This window comes from Rutidosis leptorrhynchoides, chromosome 4 (genome assembly GCF_046630445.1).
Source record: "Rutidosis leptorrhynchoides isolate AG116_Rl617_1_P2 chromosome 4, CSIRO_AGI_Rlap_v1, whole genome shotgun sequence".
NCBI lineage: Eukaryota > Viridiplantae > Streptophyta > Magnoliopsida > Asterales > Asteraceae > Rutidosis > Rutidosis leptorrhynchoides.
In genome coordinates this window covers 74,762,271-74,784,098 of record NC_092336.1, presented here as the reverse complement: position 1 = coordinate 74,784,098, position 21,828 = coordinate 74,762,271, and the positions used below count along the sequence as shown (strand labels likewise).

The 21,828-nt window shown below is 32.7% G+C and overlaps 1 long non-coding RNA gene and 1 pseudogene across 1 annotated transcript; both read right to left on the bottom strand.

Annotated features, from left to right (window-relative positions):
- Positions 1-8,447: 8,447 nt before the first annotated feature.
- On the bottom strand, positions 8,448-9,794 carry LOC139845141 (uncharacterized). Its single transcript, XR_011758217.1, has 3 exons — positions 9,705-9,794; positions 8,649-9,500; positions 8,448-8,551 (listed from the first exon to the last, which is right to left on the bottom strand). It is a non-coding gene; the product is annotated as an uncharacterized lncRNA (long non-coding RNA).
- A 5,955-nt stretch (positions 9,795-15,749) lies between these two features.
- Positions 15,750-15,808, bottom strand: LOC139846338 (U6 spliceosomal RNA; annotated as a pseudogene).
- Positions 15,809-21,828: the final 6,020 nt, after the last annotated feature.

Sequence of the window (21,828 nt, the reverse complement as noted above, 5' to 3'; positions counted from 1 at the left end):
AATAGAAACTTAGCAAAACGAACTACGCTTAAGTACATACATACTTAAACTTAAACTTAAACTTGGACAAACATCTAAACTATTCTTAATGTCATTAGGTTGACATTCGGCTCACGATCATCCAACTCATTTATCTTTCTCTTCCAAGGAATAACTCTCTCATCTGCTTACTAAGGTGAACTCATAGCCCCACTCTTTATTGCTAGCAACTTATTTAACTTTTGGGGTAAGACACATGCTACTTTTACCTTTTTACAATTTAGACACAAGTGCCAACTGTTAAACTATGCTATACCCAGCTATGTCCGACTAAGTCCCTACAGTGATATTTTTAATTGCTCGTTAAATGCATTCTTAATTATTGGGGGTATGCCTATCGGGAGTAACGTCCCCGATACATTTTACCAAGTCATTGTATTACTTAATAATGAAATTAAACCGACAAGTATAGACACAACTTGTCTTTGGGGTAAACTTGAACGTTTAGTCTAAATATCACGAACTGGCATAACTTTTTGATCCCTGCGAGATCAACTTTTAAGATCTTTGTGATCTTCTTTGATAACTAAAGATCTGTGTGATCTACTTATGAAAACAAATCTTGTGGTCTAAAAACAACGATAACTACTTTTGTTAAACCTATGATTTCACTCAACCTTTTTGGTTGACACTTTAGCATGTTTGTCTCAGATGTTGATTGATCAAGCTTACTACTTATGTGATGCTACTTGGACATAGGATCTCAAGAACTACCGCATTTATTTTTCTTGCATTTGAAACATTTACAACATTGTAATTTAAATTCTTGTAACGACATTCTATTTTCTTCCGCTGCGTTATCAATAAAATTTGTTTTTATCATATAGAATTGTTCTCGTATTATAATATGTTGGTTTATTTGATATTAGTGACGTTTTCTTCCAGACCCTATCTGGAGGACGTCACAGTATGCGTAGCGTACTTTACTTTGTCTTCTTCAGTGCACTTACTTATGGCAAACACCGATTCGACCTTCTCGGTCCACCGTTTTAATCCGATTGGACCCTCGGTTCCATCAAATTCCAAAGGTTTACAGGCAGTGAATTCTTTGTAGGAGCATCCTACACGATTTCTTTTGAAATTAGTTCCACTGCTAGAACCAGAGTTATTGTTGTTATTTTGCATTGCGGCCTGCACTGCGGCTATGTTCGCAGCAAGGAAAACACGGAAGTCTTCCTCACTCATGTTCAAGTTCTGACGAGTCGTCGGTGCCATTTCCTTCAAAAATAGCCAAAAGAATTGAGTTAATTATATAGAATTTAAGAGTAGTCAATAGTATTTCGTAGCATAATATGAACTTATTTATAAAAGCTTTTTCTTCATATTAACATTTTATAGTTTTAATTCGGGTAGTACCTACCCGTTAAGTTCATACTTAGTAGCTACTATACAATTCAACTACTACGATTCTATATGAAAAACTAATTACAATAATATTTTGCGTTCAAACTTTTATGCGATAATTTACAAACATACAATACCACTATCTTACATATAGCATAAATTATACCACACAATAACTTTGATACAAGGCAGTTGTGAAGTCAATTCTAGTTAAGCGCAAGTCGTTCAGCAAAGGCAATAAAGACACGTAATTCATAGGTCCAGAAACAAGTCATGCATTCGGGTTTTACTAGTATTATTTCTCATCCTTGGTCTTGTGGAAAATAACCGTTGTGGTCATTGGTAAGACAGTATATTGTAACGTTGTCAAAAGGACGAGGGTTACGTAATGCCCAACAGCCCCGTAACAATCTAAAAACCTTATTTCTCACCCCAACTATTTAATCCGTCACTTGTGGGAATGTTTTATTTAACAGTTGCAATCCGATGTTCTTTTTCTCAATTTGGTGAGAAGTGAACATCACTAACCCGTAAACATAACATGCTTCTTTATATTGCATGTTTGAAGCTCTTTCTAAAGAACGAAGTCCTATGTTGGGATATGTGGAGTCAAAATAGGTTCTCAACCCGTAGCGTAAAATTGCATCTGGGTTTCCCGCATTTAATGCCTTAAAGAAAACACGACGTAACTTAAAGTCTCCCCAATGTGATGTACCCCATCTTTCAAAGGAAAGCCTTTTACAAACTAAGGCATGCCTAGAACGTCTTTCAAATGTTTGACAAACTAATTTCGCCATAAATAATTGTGCCGATGAATTTCGACCGACTCTAGACAAGATTTCATCAATCATGTCCCCGGGTAGGTCTTCTAAAATATTCGGTTGTCTATCCTTAACGTCCATTGTGTGTTTTTATACTGAAAATAGACGAGGATTAGATTCGTAAAAGATAATTAACAAACAATACAAGCAATTTTTACATATAACATAAAAATACAAGCATGCTACAATACATATAATACACAACATGATTACAACTCTTTATTCCGACTCACTCATTTCTTCCTCTTCGAACTTGGTTCGTTTTGCTAACTTCCTAGGGATATATGGTGTTCCTCTAATACGAGCCGTCATTTTCACAAATGGTTTAGAAAAACCTGGTGGCTTAGATGTTCCCGGGTTATAGTTAAAATTTAAGAAATACGGGTGTTTACGGTACACCCCATCAGGGTATTTCATGTTAACGTAGAGTTCATCGGGGTTGGAATTAGGTTTCTCTATTTTGATGCCTTTTCCCTTATTATTTTCTTTTGCTTTTTCAAATTGGATCGAGGTAATTTATATAACATCATCGGAATCCTCATCGGGATCCGATTCATCAGAAAATTGGTAATTTTCCCAATATTTTGCTTCCTCGGCGGAAACACCATTGACCATTTTTAACTTTGGTCCATTGGTTGAAAATTTTCTTTTATTTATCTGTTTTTCTGTAGTTCCTAATATTTCCTCCTCCGGAACCTCTTCTTCTTCCGGTTCCTCTTCTTCCGGTTCCTCTTCGGAAATTTGTGAATCTTCCCAATATATATTCGACTCTTCATTATTATTAGTTGAGTCGATGGGATTTGTACAAGAGGTAGACATCTATCACACAATATCAAAAACGTTAAGAGATTAATATATCACATAATATTTACATGTTAATAATTTGTAGTTTCCAACAAAAATGTTAAGCAATCGTTTTTAAAGAAAACACGGTCGAAGTCCAGACTCACTAATGCATCCTAACAAACTCGATAAGACACGCTAATGCAATTTCTGGTTCTCTAAGACCAACATTCGGATACCAACTGAAATGTCCCGTTCATATCGATTATAAACGTTTCATATTAATTGATTTCGTTGCGAGGTTTTGACCTCTATATGAGACGTTTTTCAAAGACTGTATTCGATTTTTAAAACAAACCATAACCTTTATTTTATCGATAAAGGTTTAAAACATTCTAAAGATTATCAAATAATGATAATCTAAAATATAGCGTTTTCACACGACCATTACATAATGGTTTACAATAATATTACACAACAACTTAAGTCTTCGAATGCAATTTTTAAACAATATTATACAAGCATGCAAACTCCAATCCTGTCTTTATTTAGCATGCAACAGCAGAAGCTCTTAATAATCACCTAAAAATAAACATGCTTTAAACGTCAACAAAAATGTTGGTGAGTTATAGGTTTAACCTATATATTTATCAAATTGTAATAATAGACCACAAGATTTCATCTTTCAATAACATGCAATCTGCATAAAAATTATTTATATGGTGAACACCTGGTAACCGACATTAACAAGATGCATATAGAATATCCCCATCATTCCAGGACATCCTTCGGACGTGATAATTTCGAAGTACTAAAGCATCCGCAACAATGGATGGGGCTTATTGGGCCCAATAGATCTATCTTTAGGATTCACGTCAATTAGGGGCCAGTTCCCTAATTCTTAGATTACCAGGCTAAAAGGGGCATATTCGGTTTCGATCCATTCAACCATATAATGTAGTTTCACGTACTTGTGTCTATTTTGTAAAACATTTATAAAACTGCATGTATTCTCATCCCAAAAATATTAGATTTTAAAAGTGGGACTATAACTCACTTTCACAGATTATCCCTTCGTCGAAAAATAACACTTGGTCACTGGTCGATTCATGAACCTATAACAAATATATACCTATATCAAAGTATGATCGAAATATATTCACAATATGTTTTATTATGTTTTAACGATTTGAGTTTGTTAAGTTAACAGTCCAACGTTCGTAGTCCACAATTAGTTGTCCACAGTTAATAGTACAGAAATAAATCAATATATATTATCTCGAATCAATCCACGACCCAGTGTATACAAGTCTCAGACTCGATCACAACTCAAAGTATATATATTATTTTGAAATCAACCTCAACCATGTATAGCTAACTCGATCATTACCGCATATAGAGTGTCTATAGTTGTTCCAAATAATATATATAGATGACGTCGATATGATATGTCAAAACATTGTATACGTGTCTATGGTCTATCAAGATTATATAATATATGTTAGAATACATGTACAATACAATATAAGTTAGTTAAGTTATGGTTAGTATAGATTTGTTACAAAGTTTCACGTAGCTAAAACTAGTAATTTTTTACCAATTTTGTTTTACCCAACATTTCTTCGTTTTAAATCCGTTTTGAGTGAATCCAGTTGCTATGGTTTCGTATCGAACTTGAATTTATGAAACTAAACAGAAAAATTGATGGTTTATAGTCGAAGTTACAGGTTACAAGTCATTTTTGTAAGAGGTAGTCATTTCAGTCGAAAGAACGACGTCTAGATGACCATTTTGAAAAACATACTTCCACTTTGAGTTTAACCATGATTTTTGGATATAGTTTCATGTTCATAAGAAAAATCATTTTCTCAGAAGAACAACTTTCAAATCAAAATTTATCATAGTTTTTAATTATCTAACCCAAAACAGCCCCCGATTTTACTACAACGGCGTATGTCCGGTTTTACGGTGTTCTTCGTGTTTCCAGATTTTAAATCATTAAGTTAGCATATCATATAGATATATAACATGTGTTTAGTTGATTTTAAAAGTTAAGTTAGAAGGATTAACTTTGTTTGCGAACAAGTTTAGAATTAACTAAACTATGTTCTAGTGATTACAAGTTTAAATCTTCGAATAAGATAGTTATATATATATATATATATATATATATATATATATATATATATATATATATATATATATATATATATATATATATATATATATATATATATATATATATATATATATATATATATATATATATATATGAATCGAATGATGTTATGAACATCATTACTACCTCAAGTTTAGTAGGTAAACCTACTGGAAGTGACAAGAAATGATCTAGCTTCAAAGGATTCTTGGATGGCTTGAAAGTTCTTGAAGTATAATCATGACACGAAAACAAGTTCAAGTAAGATTTCTACTTGATTTAAGTTAGTTTTCATTTAATATAAACATGGAATAGTTCGGGTCACTACAACATGGGGGTTAGGTGAGGGAAATGTCTTTAAATTCATTCGATTCTGGTTTCAGTTTTTCATTTCATCTTCTATCAATCTCTCGATCTCTCTCTATATATTAATATTTATTATTATTATTATTATTATTATTATTATTATTATTATTATTATTATTATTATTATTATTATTATTACTATTATTATTATTACTATTATTATTATTACTATTATTATTATTATTATTATTATTATTATTATTATATTTAAGATTAATATTATTATTATTAATCGTATTATTATTATTATTAGTATTATTATTAGTATTATACATAAAATACTATGACAAGGTTATGAGTGAGTTATTTCAAAACGGGATTTTTGAGCGGGATAGAGGTAAGAAAATTATGAGTTATAGCTATGGAGGTTATGGGTAATGTTCGGGGTATGCTCGTGAGTCAAACATAGTGTTTATCATCTCCGTTGCGTCTACGTACTTTCTTGCAATATTGAATCACAATATTGATACGTGAGCATTCTTATCCTATCTTTTAGATATTAATAGTGTATCCCTGACTAGTGCTCGATTATATAGGATTATGCATGCTTGTACGCTTAATATTGTCGTTAAATAGTTTGTGATGAATCATGAATTTAGTACATATGCAAGTGAGATAAGGTATAGGATATGCATGTTATTGGAAAGCTGGCGAAAAATTAATAACTTTTCATTTAGAACTCGTGTCATTTCGATGAACGGATTAAAAGATATAGCCAACTGAATTATTATTAATTTTAGTATTATTATTATTACTATCGTCGTTATTATCGTTATTATTATTATCTAATAATAATTATTATTATTATTATTATCATTATCGTTATAGGTACTATCATTAAAAAAATTGTCATTTGTATTAGTATTAATATCGTTATTATTAAGATTTTTATTAACAATTATCATTATTATTATTTTTATTACAAAATAATACAACTTTTACTCATTATTATTATTATCAATATCAAATAAATATGTGATACAAAGATATCTTTACCACACGTAATATAATCACATTAATAATACATACCACTATATTTTTTATGATATTATGTGAACTTATAAATGTTATTACTTTAAATATATAAAAGTATATTTTTATCATATATAAATTTTAATATAAATTTTTATTAATAAATAACTTGTATTATTTACTCTAATAAAATCTGATAAATATACCTTAATATATGAAATGACTATATTTAAATTATATTATAAACATGTATAGATTTAAAAAAAAAAAAATCAATCATTTTTGAATTAGATGACTTCTGTTGACTTTGGCATGATAATCTCGAGCATTAGGATTGTGATACACTATGACCTGACCTAAATTGTTAGACAGATATTGACCATCATATAAATATATATAGTTAATATATGTTCGTGAATCCGATGCCAACCCTACACTTGTTCGATGACGACATATGTATTTTTACTACGAAATACAGTATTGTGAGTTTCATTTGCTCCCTTTTTAAATGCTTTGCAATATATATTTTTGGAACTGAGAATACATGCGCTGCTTTTATAAATGTTTTATGAAATAGACACAAGTAATCGAAACTACATTCTATGGTTGGATTATCGAATCGAATATCACACTTTTTAGTCTGGTAATCTAAGAATTAGGGAACAGAAACCCTAATTGACGCGAATCCTAAAGATAGATCTATTGGGCCTAACAAACCCCATCCGGGTTACGGATGCTTTAGTACTTCGATTTTATCATGTCCGATGAGAGTCCCGGAATGATGGGGATATTCTAGACGCGTTTTGTTAATGTCGATTACCAGGTGTTCACCGTATGAATGATTTTTATCTCTATGCAGTTTTGCGAAATGCCTAATATGAGATGATGACTATAAGAAATGGAAATGAAAATCTTGTAGTCTATTAAATTAATGGAAATGATTGTTATGATAAACTAATGAATTCACAAACCTTTTGGTTGACACTTGAAAGCATGTTTATTCTCAGGTATTAAAGAAATCTTCCGCTGTGCATTTGCTCATTTTAAAGATATTACTTGAAGTCATTCATGACATATTTCAAAAGATGTTGCATTCAACTCGTTGAGTTCAATAAAGATCATTATTAAGTAAATGACAGTTTAAGTCATCTATAGTTTGGATATATTATGAAATGGTATGCATATCTGTCAACTTTTGATGTAATGAAAGGTTGTTTTTTAAAAACGAATGCAATGTTTGTAAAATGTATCATATAGAGGTCAAATACCTCGCGATGTAATCATATGTTATTGTATTCGTCCTTATGGATTAGGACGGGTCGTCACATCTTAAACTTAAAAGAACTTTTAAAATTTGTCAACACTACGGGCTATTAAACTCAAAAGAATTTTTAAAATTTGTCCACACCACGGGCTTTTAAAAAATTCTTAGACTTTTATATTTTTTTATTATCGCTATTTACATACCAGTATGAACTGCAAATTACATTTTTTGCACGATTTTTTACACACCCGTGCGACGCACGGGCTCAAAAACCTAGTATATATATATATATATATATATATATATATATATAATAGTTAATTCAAATAAGTAATTAAATTTAATAATAATAAGCTTAAACGTAGCAGTAAAGATAACATTTAACATTCATATTAATTTAATGCAGTTAATAATTTCATAATACATTTTTTTTTTCAAAACGATAATTTCATAATACTAAGTTTACATAAGCCTTATGACTACAATTAACATTAATTTTTTGTTGATAATTAAATTATAATAAATTTAGTACTTACAGATTAATCAAATCGCCATTTTAAGATAGTACTTGTAATATTCTTGTTTTTTTTTTATTATTATGTTAAAGTACAACTTTACCCTTAAAACACTTGTAAATATCACTTGGTTAGCTAATACAAAAGTAAAATATACATGGCACTATATATATAACTAGTAGGAGGCCCGGAAGAGCGTTGCTGCTTCATAATCTAGCTTTTTTTTCTTTCTTAAATTCCAAATCATTCACCTCATTTTCCTCTGTTGCTGACTGCTCGTCACGTGGACCTTTAAATACATACAATAACCATTGTTGTCCATTTTCAATAGTAAACACAACACTCAAAAAGCATAGATGAATAGTTTATGTTGTTTCAAAAATTACCAGTACTTATCAATCGAATAGAAAATGGTAATCCTCTAAAAGACCTGCAGATCAAACCAATAACTAAGAATAAAAAATAAAACTTCTGCTACAAGTATTATCAAAAACCTCTTCACGTTTCATGTTTGATACTACCGTTTCCGTGATAATTAATGTTATATAAAATGCATCAAAAAAAACACACTTGATGTTCCAGCTCACTTTTCGATGTCTCACGCAATTGACTTCCCTGCAGATCTTGACCTTGTATTAAAGTAGATAAATGAGCTCTACTTTTGTAACTCCAAAATAACAATTCTTATGTTAACATGTATAAAATAAACTTTAGCAAACACTACTTGTAGCAATAATTATGATTAAGGGACAACTTACCAGCTATGTCCAATACTGCGTCTGCAATCAATGTAGTCTGTTTTGCAACATAGTTTGTTATGTAACAGAAGGTTTTTGTTTTATACCGGTGGATATTAATGCATGTTGCGAATGCATCACTCTACTCTGCTGCTGATGTACCTATGCTTTCAAATCCAGTTAGTAATTCAAATCAAAGTGTCACAAATTAAAATAATTGATTAGAACATTTATCATCACAGGTAATCGATCCTAGATTACATGTTGAAATTGGTATCTAGTGGTTGGGTACATATCATATTCTACTATCAACAACAAATTTATTACACCATTCAATTAGCATACCTCAACGACAATTTGCAAATAACACTACAATTAACAACCAAAATAAAACCTTGAAAAAAGCAATATTGCAGTTACCGTAAGCTTTAAATAAGAAGTGCACGTTAATCCTCTGGCAAACTCCTGTAAACATCAGGATGAAGAATGCATTGGAAAACCCTATTAAATTAGAGCAAAAATGAATTAATACTTTGCCAACTTAAAAATACGTACGTAACAACATGTAAAAGAAAAGATGTTCTGTAATAATAATATTTCAAACAACAACAACAATAAATCTCAAACAAATCCAGCATACCACATTTGGATGCTCATACATGTCAACAACAAAAAAAAGAAAGAAAAAAAAATCTATATATTTACCTGTTTGTTCAACATTCTTTCGTTACCTAATTCAAGATCAAACAGAATCTTCTACCATATCTTCATAAACTCAAACATCACAACACGATCAGAATTCAGAATAAATATTTAGAAAAATCTGGATGGCATACATAAATAACACATGAACATTACCTTTATGAACAAAGCTACCAAACCTGAAAAAGATGCGTTAAACAAAATCATTACATGCAAATCCGATGCAAACACAAATTATTTAAAAAAAATTAGGAAACAAAAAATAGTAAAATAAGCAGTAGAACTACAATTAGGAGAGAAAATGCTGAAAAATTTTAAAGAAGAAAAATAAGGCTCAGATATGCGTATATAATTGACCAAAAAACATGAATCACCATGGCTGCAATCCGTAGATTGCCCCGCCAAGACACGAATTCGTTTTTTTCTTATTGATCGACCCAACTCCCACATATTCTCATCACGGCCTATCTTTTTTAACAATTAGTAACTCAGATATATGTGATTATGCAAGCAAGAGAACATGAGTTACCATGGCTGCAACTCGATGGTTGCCCCGCCAAGATGCAACCAGTTCATTCTCACCGCAAGATCCATCTAAGAGGAAACAATCATCACAGTTTTGTTATATTAAACTTTGCAACATATTTACTTTAGTTTAAATCTCGTCATGTGTATCGTAAATATACGGCTCATAATTGTACACTAAGAGAAGTAATAAGATGATTTGTCATGGCTGCAAAAAGCCGATTGCCCTGCCAACATACGAATCCACTTTTCTTAATCTCAAGTAAGTCACAAATTATGCAACATCATTGCCACTGTTTTTTAATAATTGAGAACTACAAGTATCATTAGGAAATTGTAATCACAGCAATTGATATTCATTAGCAAATGAACAGTAGGTAACAACAATGTTGAAGGCAAATATTTGGGATGATTAAGCAAACAAAATGACAACCCCAATGTGGGCTGATATTACAGGATTAAACACCGAGCTGTTCATTATCACAGTCAGCCGAAGATATGCATATCGATAAGAACAAACAGACAGTTCGCTGTTAAAATATAAAAATATTTCGTTCTTCTCAAGTTTTAACTTCGCAAGCCAACAAATGATATTTCAACCTTTAGCTAAAATGTTATTTTTGGTTTACCAATTACGTGACATGATTGAAAGCAAAGCAAAGCAAAAAAAAAAAAAAAAAAAAAAAGGCAATCACCATGGCTGCAACAAATATGTTGCCATGCCAACAATTGATTTAACCTACAGATATCCGTTATGAGAGCAATATGAATCTATCAAAGCAATCGGAATGATAGAAGATGCACCGAGACCGCAAGACACCAAAATCGAAAGTAAAAAACAAAAGTTTCGTGTACTTACTGCAGCAGATTCAGGCATAAAAAGGAAAATGCTTTTAAACTCAGAAAATACACAGAGCGTTTAATGAGTAGCCATGCGAAGAAGAATCCGAGGTCGGTGGCCATAAGGGAGCCGCCGGCAATGGCGTCGACGGCGGACGGCAACCATAGAGCTACCTCCAATCCTATTTTTAACAACCCTAAACATCGAAAAACAGTATATTCCGATAGTGTTTTTCAACCCTAATGGCGATAGTGTTCGAAAATAGCGTTTTATCAAATAACAGAAGGGGTGAAATCCAAGGATTCATCCCTAATCACATAAAAACTCGATGAAGGAAAGAAAACCCTAATTTTCCCACCTCGGTAAGCAAGAGAAGAGGGGAAAAGGGTAGGTGGCTGAAGCTGTGAATGAAAGAAGCAAAAGGTGGGTAGATATGTAACCACGTTCCCAATATGCGTTAGGTACATGAACAGTAGGTAACGACAATTTTGAAGGCAAATATTGATGTGATGAAGCAAACAAAACGACAACCCTGTAGTAGGCTGATATACCTTATGTAAAGGCCATAAGGGAGCCGCCGGCAATGGCGTCGACGGCGGACGGCAACCATAGAGCTACCTCCAATCCTATTTTTAACAACCCTAAACATCGAAAAACAGTATATTCCGATAGTGTTTTTCAACCCTAATGGCGATAGTGTTCGAAAATAGTGTTTTATCAAATAACAGAAGGGGTGAAATCCAAGGATTCATCCCTAATCACATAAAAACTCGATGAAGGAAAGAAAACCCTAATTTTCCCACCTCGGTAAGCAAGAGAAGAGGGGAAAAGGGTAGGTGGCTGAAGCTGTGAATGAAAGAAGCAAAAGGTGGGTAGATATGTAACCACGTTCCCAATATGCGTTAGGTACATGAACAGTAGGTAACGACAATTTTGAAGGCAAATATTGATGTGATGAAGCAAACAAAACGACAACCCTGTAGTAGGCTGATATACCTTATGTAAAATATACTAACAAAACAATTTATATATATATATATGTAAACAGTAAAACAGAATCACGGCTAAGAGCATTCCCATCGCTATATGTGTCCTGAACGCCCTCGATGAGAACTATGAGGGCTTATAGGGGTTTGCCTTTGCCCTGCTAGTCCTCAAATGATTCGGGCAGCTCTTTGTCCTGTCACAACATGATTGAGGACGGATTACAGGGATATATATCTTGTACCTTTAGCACCTATATTTGTATTATGTTATAATTAATTAATATAGTGGGTCTCATTTTTTGTGAGTAAGTATGTCATAGTTGGAAGTGATTAGTCTTAGTTAGTTCTAGTGAGGAATTGATGATGTGGCGTTGATGGAATAGTTAGTTCTCGGAAGGAGTATGTCACGATTGGGAATGGCCTAACGAAGTAACCATGCATAGGAGTTAGGACTATACGTACATCACGAACCTGAGGCTAACCATGCATAGGACTACATAAACATCATGAACCTATATCTGTACAAGGGTGGTAATTTCAACCCATTATGAGAGAACTACAAAGTAAGGGAAACAACACAACACGAGCATGAAACATGAAACCTTTTAACCAACACTTGTCTTGTCATTATTAACACTAACGAAGTAAGACGGATTTGGGAGCCATTGATGCCACTCGATAGACTTGTTTAATGCCCTTTTGAACACTCACTCGAAACTTTTAATTTGAATTTTCATTTAGAGGCAGTCCAATATTTGTTTTGGAAAAACCTTTAATTACGATTTTTTCAAATCAAATACCCACTAACCAAGATAGATTTAAGTAAACATATTACAACAAGATAGATAAGTAAACAAGCAATAATTAATTGTGTCACGACTTTTGTTGGCCTACTGTATATATTCATTTTTAAGACAATTAAATTATCTAATTAACTTTTCTTGAATATTTTTTTTTTTTTTTTTGGCGAAAAAGGATTATATAAAAAACACGATAACTCCATCAAAGCGATGAATGTTACCGGAAATTAGTACAGATTACAAAAACAACTAGAAAAATACAGAATAAACAATAGAAGAATATAACTTGCATATGCTAAACATAAAACTATTGACAAAGTAAAAACGGGTTATGCTCCCAAACGAATGCTTGCACTCTATGACCGAGTTTGAGATTGGATGCCCAAAGAAAAACCTTCACCTTGATGTTTCGAACCACGATAGAACGACAAGTGAATTTACTATTGAAAATAATGCCATTCCTACCCAAACCACTTTGGGCCACACAGGAGGAACCACGTTACTCGATTGGACCAAAATGCGAACAACATCTGCTATTGACAACAACTCATTATGTCCTTCTACCCATAAACATGGTCATGCTCCATGTCTTTTAAAAGAAACGAGAGAGTAGTGAAGACAATATATGCATTTGTATAAGATTGAGAGGAGACAGTGGCAATGAAAGGTGGCAATCCCACCCCAATTGGGGAGAACTTAAGGAATAAGGAAATCTAAACTGTTTAACACATTGAGATTTTTGCTCACAAATGAAGAATAAGAGGATGAGCAGAAAGAGACTTTCAATGGAGAAAACATATGACCTCTCAAATAACACGATATGGCTAACTTCTTTAACCATAGATTCTTGAAGAGCTAAAAAATGAATTGAGAGCGATTAACCAAAGACTCACCATACGACCTCTTGACTTGTTACCTAGGTCTCGTATATTCCACGAGGCGAGCCTCATATTTTTGAAGTTTTTTTTGGCGTATCGTCTTCAGGCATAATATCCATGAAAATACCGAAGTTAAGTAATTCTTCTCTGTATGAAATTTTCTTTGCGCCAAACTGATTAACACCATCTACCTTGCTGTTTCTTTGAGAACATTGCCCAACAACATGATTAATCTCGCTAGTAGTGTCGAAAATATCGGAAAGATTCCGGACATCGTCAACCCAATTATACCCTTTCTTTTGGCCACTGTTTCGATTATGGACTTTTGGCTGAAGAAAAACCTCTTTGTTATTGTTGGATTGTATGCAGCGAGATTTTATCTCATTACATGACTTTCGACAAGCAGACTTGATGCACGAGTCTTCTGCAGTTAAAGAAGATGTTGGTTTCCCATTAACTTTTGCAGCAAAAGTGATATTGTTGTTGATAAAGGTTTGACCATTAGAAGGTGACTTGGCAATATGAGGAGAAAGTTTAGGAGAAGAATTTGGAGGGATATGATCAAGGGTAGGATAGTCTTTTTCTAGAAGAGAAAAAGGTAGATCTTGGGGCATGGAAAGGTCACCAGCCGAAAGTTAAATGCTTTTGTTACCCAAATTGTCAAGTGTATCACTTTTATCACAAGATTTGAAAAGAGTCCTTTTGATATCTTCAGCAACTAAAGTAGACCCATGCTTGTTGACTTTTTGAGACAACAAAACTTTTGTCACCTTTTCCATAGAATTGTGAACATCACCAGTTGTACTTTTTTTTGCAGGGGTGTCATAAATCAAATTCTCAACGGTAACATGAATCTCCCCCTCCTCTGGTACTGATTCAGGGCATGCCTGATTAAATTCTGGTGCCGGAGAGTCAAAGTGATCAGAATTATTAAGATCATTAACAGCTTTAAAGGAAAGCTGCAAATTCGAATTGTATTCGATAATAACTTCATCGGACACAATTTCAATTTCATCTTTGTAGTTTATTTCTTCAACCCAAACATTACAAGTGGAGTTATTAGGAATGTTTGCTGTAACCATATTACCAATAGGACCTGGATTATCGATTTCAATTAAAGCAAATACCACGTCGGCCCGTTTAAGGTTACAAGAATTGCTGTTAATATGCATAACTCTTCCAAAGTTTTTTGCAACCTCAATAGAACAATCAGGTAAACAACAATCAAACGGAATACCTGAAATCGCCACTTTGGCTATTCTTGAAAACTTGTTCTTTCTTTGGATCATCGGTATAACCTCAAGAAATTCCACTTCACTCAAGGTTGGACCCATCGTCATTCTCTTAAAGCTTTCACTATCCGAACACTGAACAATACAGCCAAAAAGACCCCAAGCAGAGATCGATTCAATAGCAATGAAACGACTCTTTAACCATTTAAACAACTTCAAAGCAGTGATCGGGATCTTATCAATAATAAGGGCAGTTAGATGCATACGATTACAGGTTTCCATATTGTAAGAAAGGTTAATGGAAGATACCTTTGGATTAGATTTCTGGAAAAAAGATTGTGCAGATTGAACAGGGGTTTTTGAGGGGATATCTAAATTGAGGTCCTTTTTTGCAAAACCCACTGTTAATCTCATGCCGTTAATGATTATACCGTTCATCGATTTCAGGATGTTAGAGGCCTGTTGGATGTTGTATAATTTGACGAATGCGAAAGTTCGACCTTTTTTCCATGAAATACCCAAAATTGTTCCATATTCATGGAGAATATTACGGATTATAGATGGAGTTGTAAACCGTGAGAGATTACCCAAGAAGATGGTGGTTTTTTGTGAGAAGGGGTTGCGATTGTTGAAAGTTTTTGGACAGGGAGGTTGAAGGTTTGATAAAGGATTTTTAATTGGAATTGAATTGGGGAAAGTGGGTTTGAAGGGTTGAGAAGAATTCATTGTTTGATATTTGAATTAGGACATTCATACACTTCCAAAAGTGTTTTTGTTTTCCTTTTTAAAAATTTGGACCATTTTTCGATTTGTGCGTGTCATCCTTGCGCAGGGGCCATGCTACTGCACATGAAAAGTACATGTAAATTCAATGGAACCAAACTTAAATGCTTACCAGACGCAAATAAAACATCATATTAGAGCCAATTAAAAAGTAAATGAAGCGCATGATTATTGGTGTAAAAAAAGATTAGTCATTAGAAAAGTTAGGCAGCTTGAATCCAGTAAATCCCTCCAGTAAAGTAATTAACTGAAGTGCAAAACTACCAACAAATATCATCAATATTAGCAGTTTAGCACAAAGTCAAGAAACCATAATTTGAAACTGAAGTAGTACAAATAAATATCGTTCAATCAAATGTTTTGTTCTATCATCCATAATAATTAATTATTACTCGCTGTAACAAAAAAATTGTAAATATGTTTAGTAGTGTCCCCCGACAACATTTTGGAGCAGTGTCTTTCTTTCCTTTTTTTCTTTTATTTTGTTTTCCTTTTTTAAAAATAGTATTCAGGTCCGTGGCGAATCTAGGGATGGTAGTTAATGGTGTTAGTAGTAAAAATCTCAAAAAAAATTCTATTAGATGGCTTACTTCAATGGTGGTCAATCAAAAAAATTTACACCATCTTTTTTTATAACGGCTGTTTCGGAATCAACCAGATGAGTATTAACAACATTCGCGGTCATATTCCACACTCATGCTTCAAGAATGTTCTCAATGACCCCCACGCGTATATCAATCCATACCTGCATGTATCATGTGGAAAATCATGGTAATCACCCGGCGAGGCTCGAACCCGAGACCTCTCGAAACCCAAGAAGCTTGGGATACCACTCAGGCACAAGTGCTGGCTGGTGTCACACTGTCACTAGTTAAAAACCTTAAAAAAATCCACTAAATCGCGTATTGTACCGGTAGCACGTGGTACCGGTGACGAAGCTATAGGTCCGCCCCTGATCCAGGACTCTGCCACCACTCCTCATGCTTTAACGTGGTGTATTTATGCTCAACCATCTCAAATGAAATATTTTAAAATAAAAACGTAGTCTGAGTGATGACATCAAATAACAGGAACTACTAAATTAAATTTCAATACGTTATAATATGATGTTGACTGTTAAGTATATGATTGTGAAACCTATATTATTTAAGTTAAATAAAAAATGTGTTGAATATGATTGTGAAACCCATATGATTACAATAACAATCAAGATTTAAAATAAGAAGGTTGGAAGAATGTAAGCATTGAAAAAACACTTTAGGTAACTTTCAACCTCCCAGAGTCACTTCTAAATTTCATCCCTGCCATGAATTATCCACCCATGACACATTTCCCATATCGTTTGGGGGTAAAGGGGAGGGGGGTTTTACTTGGCCGTGCCCTTAGATCGGTTTCAAGGTTTCCTCCCGGGCAGCGATGGGGGCGGGGTTATTATCGCTGCATCGGCATAGTCGAAACGGGAGATGATCGTAACAGGTGGTTTAGTCCCCTTCGGGTGATCCCAATCGCTGTCCAAAAAAAAGAGTCACTTCTAAATTAAGCTAACTTTTAATCCTGAACCATTGGATGGTTTTGACCCACCAGGGATATACTTGCCCAATCGATAGATTCAGTGAACAGCTAGAAACTGAACTCTACCTTTTTTTTATCTTTATATGATTAGTGTAGACTCACAAGTGTATCTGTTTAAATAAAATAAGAAATGTAGGAGACTTGCAGGCTTGCAGGATTACAACTATAAGTAGAACCAAGTGACCCAATCACTAAAAACTAGGTATGACTAATCAGTTACAAAATGCACATCTGAAAAATTGGACTGCACTATTTACTTTTTTGTTTTTACTGATGAGCGCAACGCACTTTTTAACCATTTAATGCCATATACTTAGCACTAGATTTATGAACCCGTAGGTTGCACGGGGACTCATCCGCAAACATTATTGGTTTTTAAACTTATATATGAAATAATGTCATTATAGGAAAAGTTTCAATACTACTGTTGTGGTTGAATTAGTAAAATATGTTTTTGTAAACAACACACATTAGTAAAACTTTGATAATATATAGTTCATACATAGATTGATTACACAACATAAAGTTACGAATTGATGTAAATAAATGAGGTGTAACAAATTTAGTTACACATTTAAATGTGATTAAATTTGCTTTGGTACACCCATAAATGTGAACATTTTTTTAACATATTTATATCTGAAACTATAATTATATTCAAACACTTGTACATGTAGCAAAATTACACACATTTATAAGTGTAACTTTAATAAAAATGTTGCCAATGGGTTAATTTGTTGTAGTACATACTGAGTTTAATATAAACTTACCTGAAGTTTTCAATAGCAAGTCCGAGATCGAGGTTGTTGTAATCACTGCATAAAAAGCTAACAAAGACATGAAGGTAAACATTAATCATTGACCAAAATACTAATCGAACAATTGATTGAGCCATGGTTGTGACTTGCGTTAGGCTTATGAACCCATATGTAACCACTGTTGGATGATTTGTTATACCTCAACATACAATGTGGGATATTTGAATTTCCACATATCCACTAAGGTAATTCATACCCGACCTAATGGGTAAGCCAACATAGGTAAAAGAAAATTTATATATTCATTTCTAACTTTATATATTATAAACAACATAAATCACATATACAGAAGTTATAATTTGAGAATTTATATTACTAATACACATACAAATCCTATATAAAAGACAAATATAAATATGTAAATTTTACTAATAATTTTTGAAAACTTGGAGTAACAACCTATATGAACTTATTTCAAACACATAGAATATCAATGGATAAAGTTCTGAAATTTACTTTAAGTGCGCTCTTTATATCACAGTAAATATATTGCATTTAATTTACTCACCAAAAATAGTTAATATGAAATCGATAAATATCATCTCTATTTTCAAAGTGTTGATAGAATTATCAACCAAATGCTTAACTGACTCTGCACTTAAGAAACAAAATAAGTATTAATTTATTACTATTAGCACAAGTGTCAAAAAAGTAACTGATGAACTTGAATTAATAGCATTATTTGCAATAACACAATATGATAAATGAGACTCAAAAATACATTAGAATAAAAGAAATAAGTACAAATATAACGGGTATACCCGAGGGGTTGTTTTTAATGAACAACCAAAAACACTAACATTATGACAAAAAAAAATGGCAAACAACTAAATGACCAAAGATAAACAAAATGGAATATTAGTGAACATCTCGAAAATTATAAAAAAAAATAATACATTGATGTTTATGCGAGGTGTATATAAAATAGCTTTATATTTTACAAGGAAATACTATTAAATACGATACAATTTTACACAAGATATTTATTTTTTTATTGAATGGATATACTTAAACCTTGCTACAACACTTATAGGCAGTGTACCTAATCGTACAGTAGTGTAGTTTTTAGTAAGTCCGGTTCGTTCCACAGGAAATCTTTTTTACAAAGCTTAACGCTATATTAGTTTAAATTTATAAAAATACAAATATATATATAAGTAATATTATTATTATAAAGGAGGGTTTTTACCGTTTAATGACCGGTTTGTCGATTTTAAAACTTTAGTCGCAGTTAAAACCAAATGAAAAATATAAATAAAAGACTTAATTTAAAGCGTAAAGTAAATAACGATAATGAAATTGCGAATAATAAAAGTGCGATAAAATAAACTTGCGATAATTAAAAAACACGATAATTAAAAGTGCAATTAAATACAATAACAATAAATAAAAATGCGATAATTAGAAGTGCAATTAAATATAAAATAAAGAAAATTAAATATGAAATAAAAGAATTATGCTTATTTAAGCTTCCGTAATCATGATGTTTGACGTGTTGATTTTAGTTTTATGCCCATGGGTTAATTGTCCTTTGTCCTGGATTATTTAATATGTCCATACGGATTTTTCCATAATAGTCCATCAGTCATAAATACAAAGAGCGAAAGCCTTCGTCAAATTATTCTTATTCCCGAAGTCAAATATTCCAACTAATTGGGGATTCGAATTGTAACAAGGTTTTAATACTTTGTTTAATGAATACACCAGGTTATCGACTGCGTGTAAACCAAGGTTTTACTACTTTGTTAACAATTACACCAATTACCCTTGAATGTAATTCACCCCTGTTTCAACAAGTCTATTAACTATTAATCCAGTTCCGTGTCCGGTAAAATGAATAATTATTGGTATTTATAGATATCCCGCCCACCGTACCCAGTCAAGCTTATGTGGTTATATATAAATACGTCGAATTATAAGTTTGTATATTAAATTAACAAGGTATTGTTTAGTTAATATAAAACCCATTAATAGCCACAGTCTAATTTCCACAAGTGTCGTTCTTTTATCCAAACCCCAATTATGGTACAAAGCCCAATTACCCAATTTTAGTAATTAGCCCAACATTATGATTACTTCGGTATTAAATAAGTATAATAATAACTTAGCTACGAGACATTAAATTAAAAAGGTTGAACCTAACTTACAATGATTAAAAATAGCGTAGAGTTACACGGACAGAATTTCGACTTACACCCTTACAACATTCGCTAACATACCCTTATTATTAGGATTAAAATTAAAATGAAAATTAAATTTTTTGGATATCTTTTGCGATCAAACTGCGTTTGCTTTATAGGCAGTTTCAAAATTTGGGGCTCCGCGACTCGCGGCCCTTTTCTTCTTCAAACTCCGCAAGTCGCGGAGATCGTATTTCCAGCTCACACATCTTTGTCTTTTAATCTGCCGACGGAATTTAATATATAAATATAATATAAATATATAATTTATATAATTAATTATATATTATATTATATTTATATACATAATTAATTTATAACTTTCGGTCCGTTGCGTCGAGCATTGAGAGTTGACTCTGGTCCCGGTTCCGGATTTTCGAACGTCCTTGCGTACTATTTTATATCTTGTACTTTGCGTTTTGAATCTTGTACTCTTGTAATTTCGAGACGTTTCTTATCAATAATTGGAACCTCTTTGATTGTATTTTGTACTTTTGAGCTTTTTGGTCGTTTGCGTCTTCAATTCGTCGAATCTGTCTTTTGTCTTCACCTTTTAATATTTAAACGAATATCACTTGTAAATAGAACATTTGCAACTAAAAGCTTGTCTTTCTTGGGGAATAATGCTATGAAATATATGTTCGTTTTTAGCATTATCAAATATTCCCACACTTGAGCGTTGCTTGCCCTCAAGCAATATAGTCTTGAAATACTAGAATCACTTCTTTATTCTTCACACTTTGTACATCAGTGATTTCTATACGGCGGTATAAACAATGGTAGTAACGATATGGTTTACAGTCCCACATGACTATAAAAATTTAGATCCATTAAGGAAATTGGATCTTTATGAAAACATTTGATCTTTTGAAAATTAAATCTAGTTTTTACCCTAGATAAGTTTTCCGGAATAACCCTTCACCGGTGTTTGCAAATTATTTTTGTGGGTTTGGTGGGTTTCAGATTTGAAAATTTTAGCTCAAAACTTGCGGTTTTGTGTCACCCACTTGCTAACCTTGTATTAGGAAAGCAACACGTCCAGTTTACTTGTCCCGTATATTACCTTTCGGTAAACTACCGTCCGGTTGTAAAGGAAAGCGTTGAACAAGCAACTGTTAAGGCAATGTCCCCTGACATGCTTTTAATTATGGTCTATAACGTGTCGGACGCAATTACTATCCTTTGTAGGAGCAATAGTAAAGCTCACCCTTTTAATTTGTCGGTCTGGCACAAGGTGTAGCGACCCGACAAAATCGTCATTTACGGCTGCCGCTAACTTAGGTCCCGTTACTTGGTCGTAGTCCCTATATGAGACTCGTTTGACCAAAATTACGTCGCATTCATTTGAAAAGTACAAGACTTGCAAAGTTCAGTTTACCAAAAGGATCGACAACAAGTTTAAGATTTCAAAATAGTAATGTATAAATGAAATAACTTGCGACATAATTAATTGAAAATCACAGTTACTATAAATAGCGTAAGTATGTATGTATGCTTGACTCCAAGCAAAAA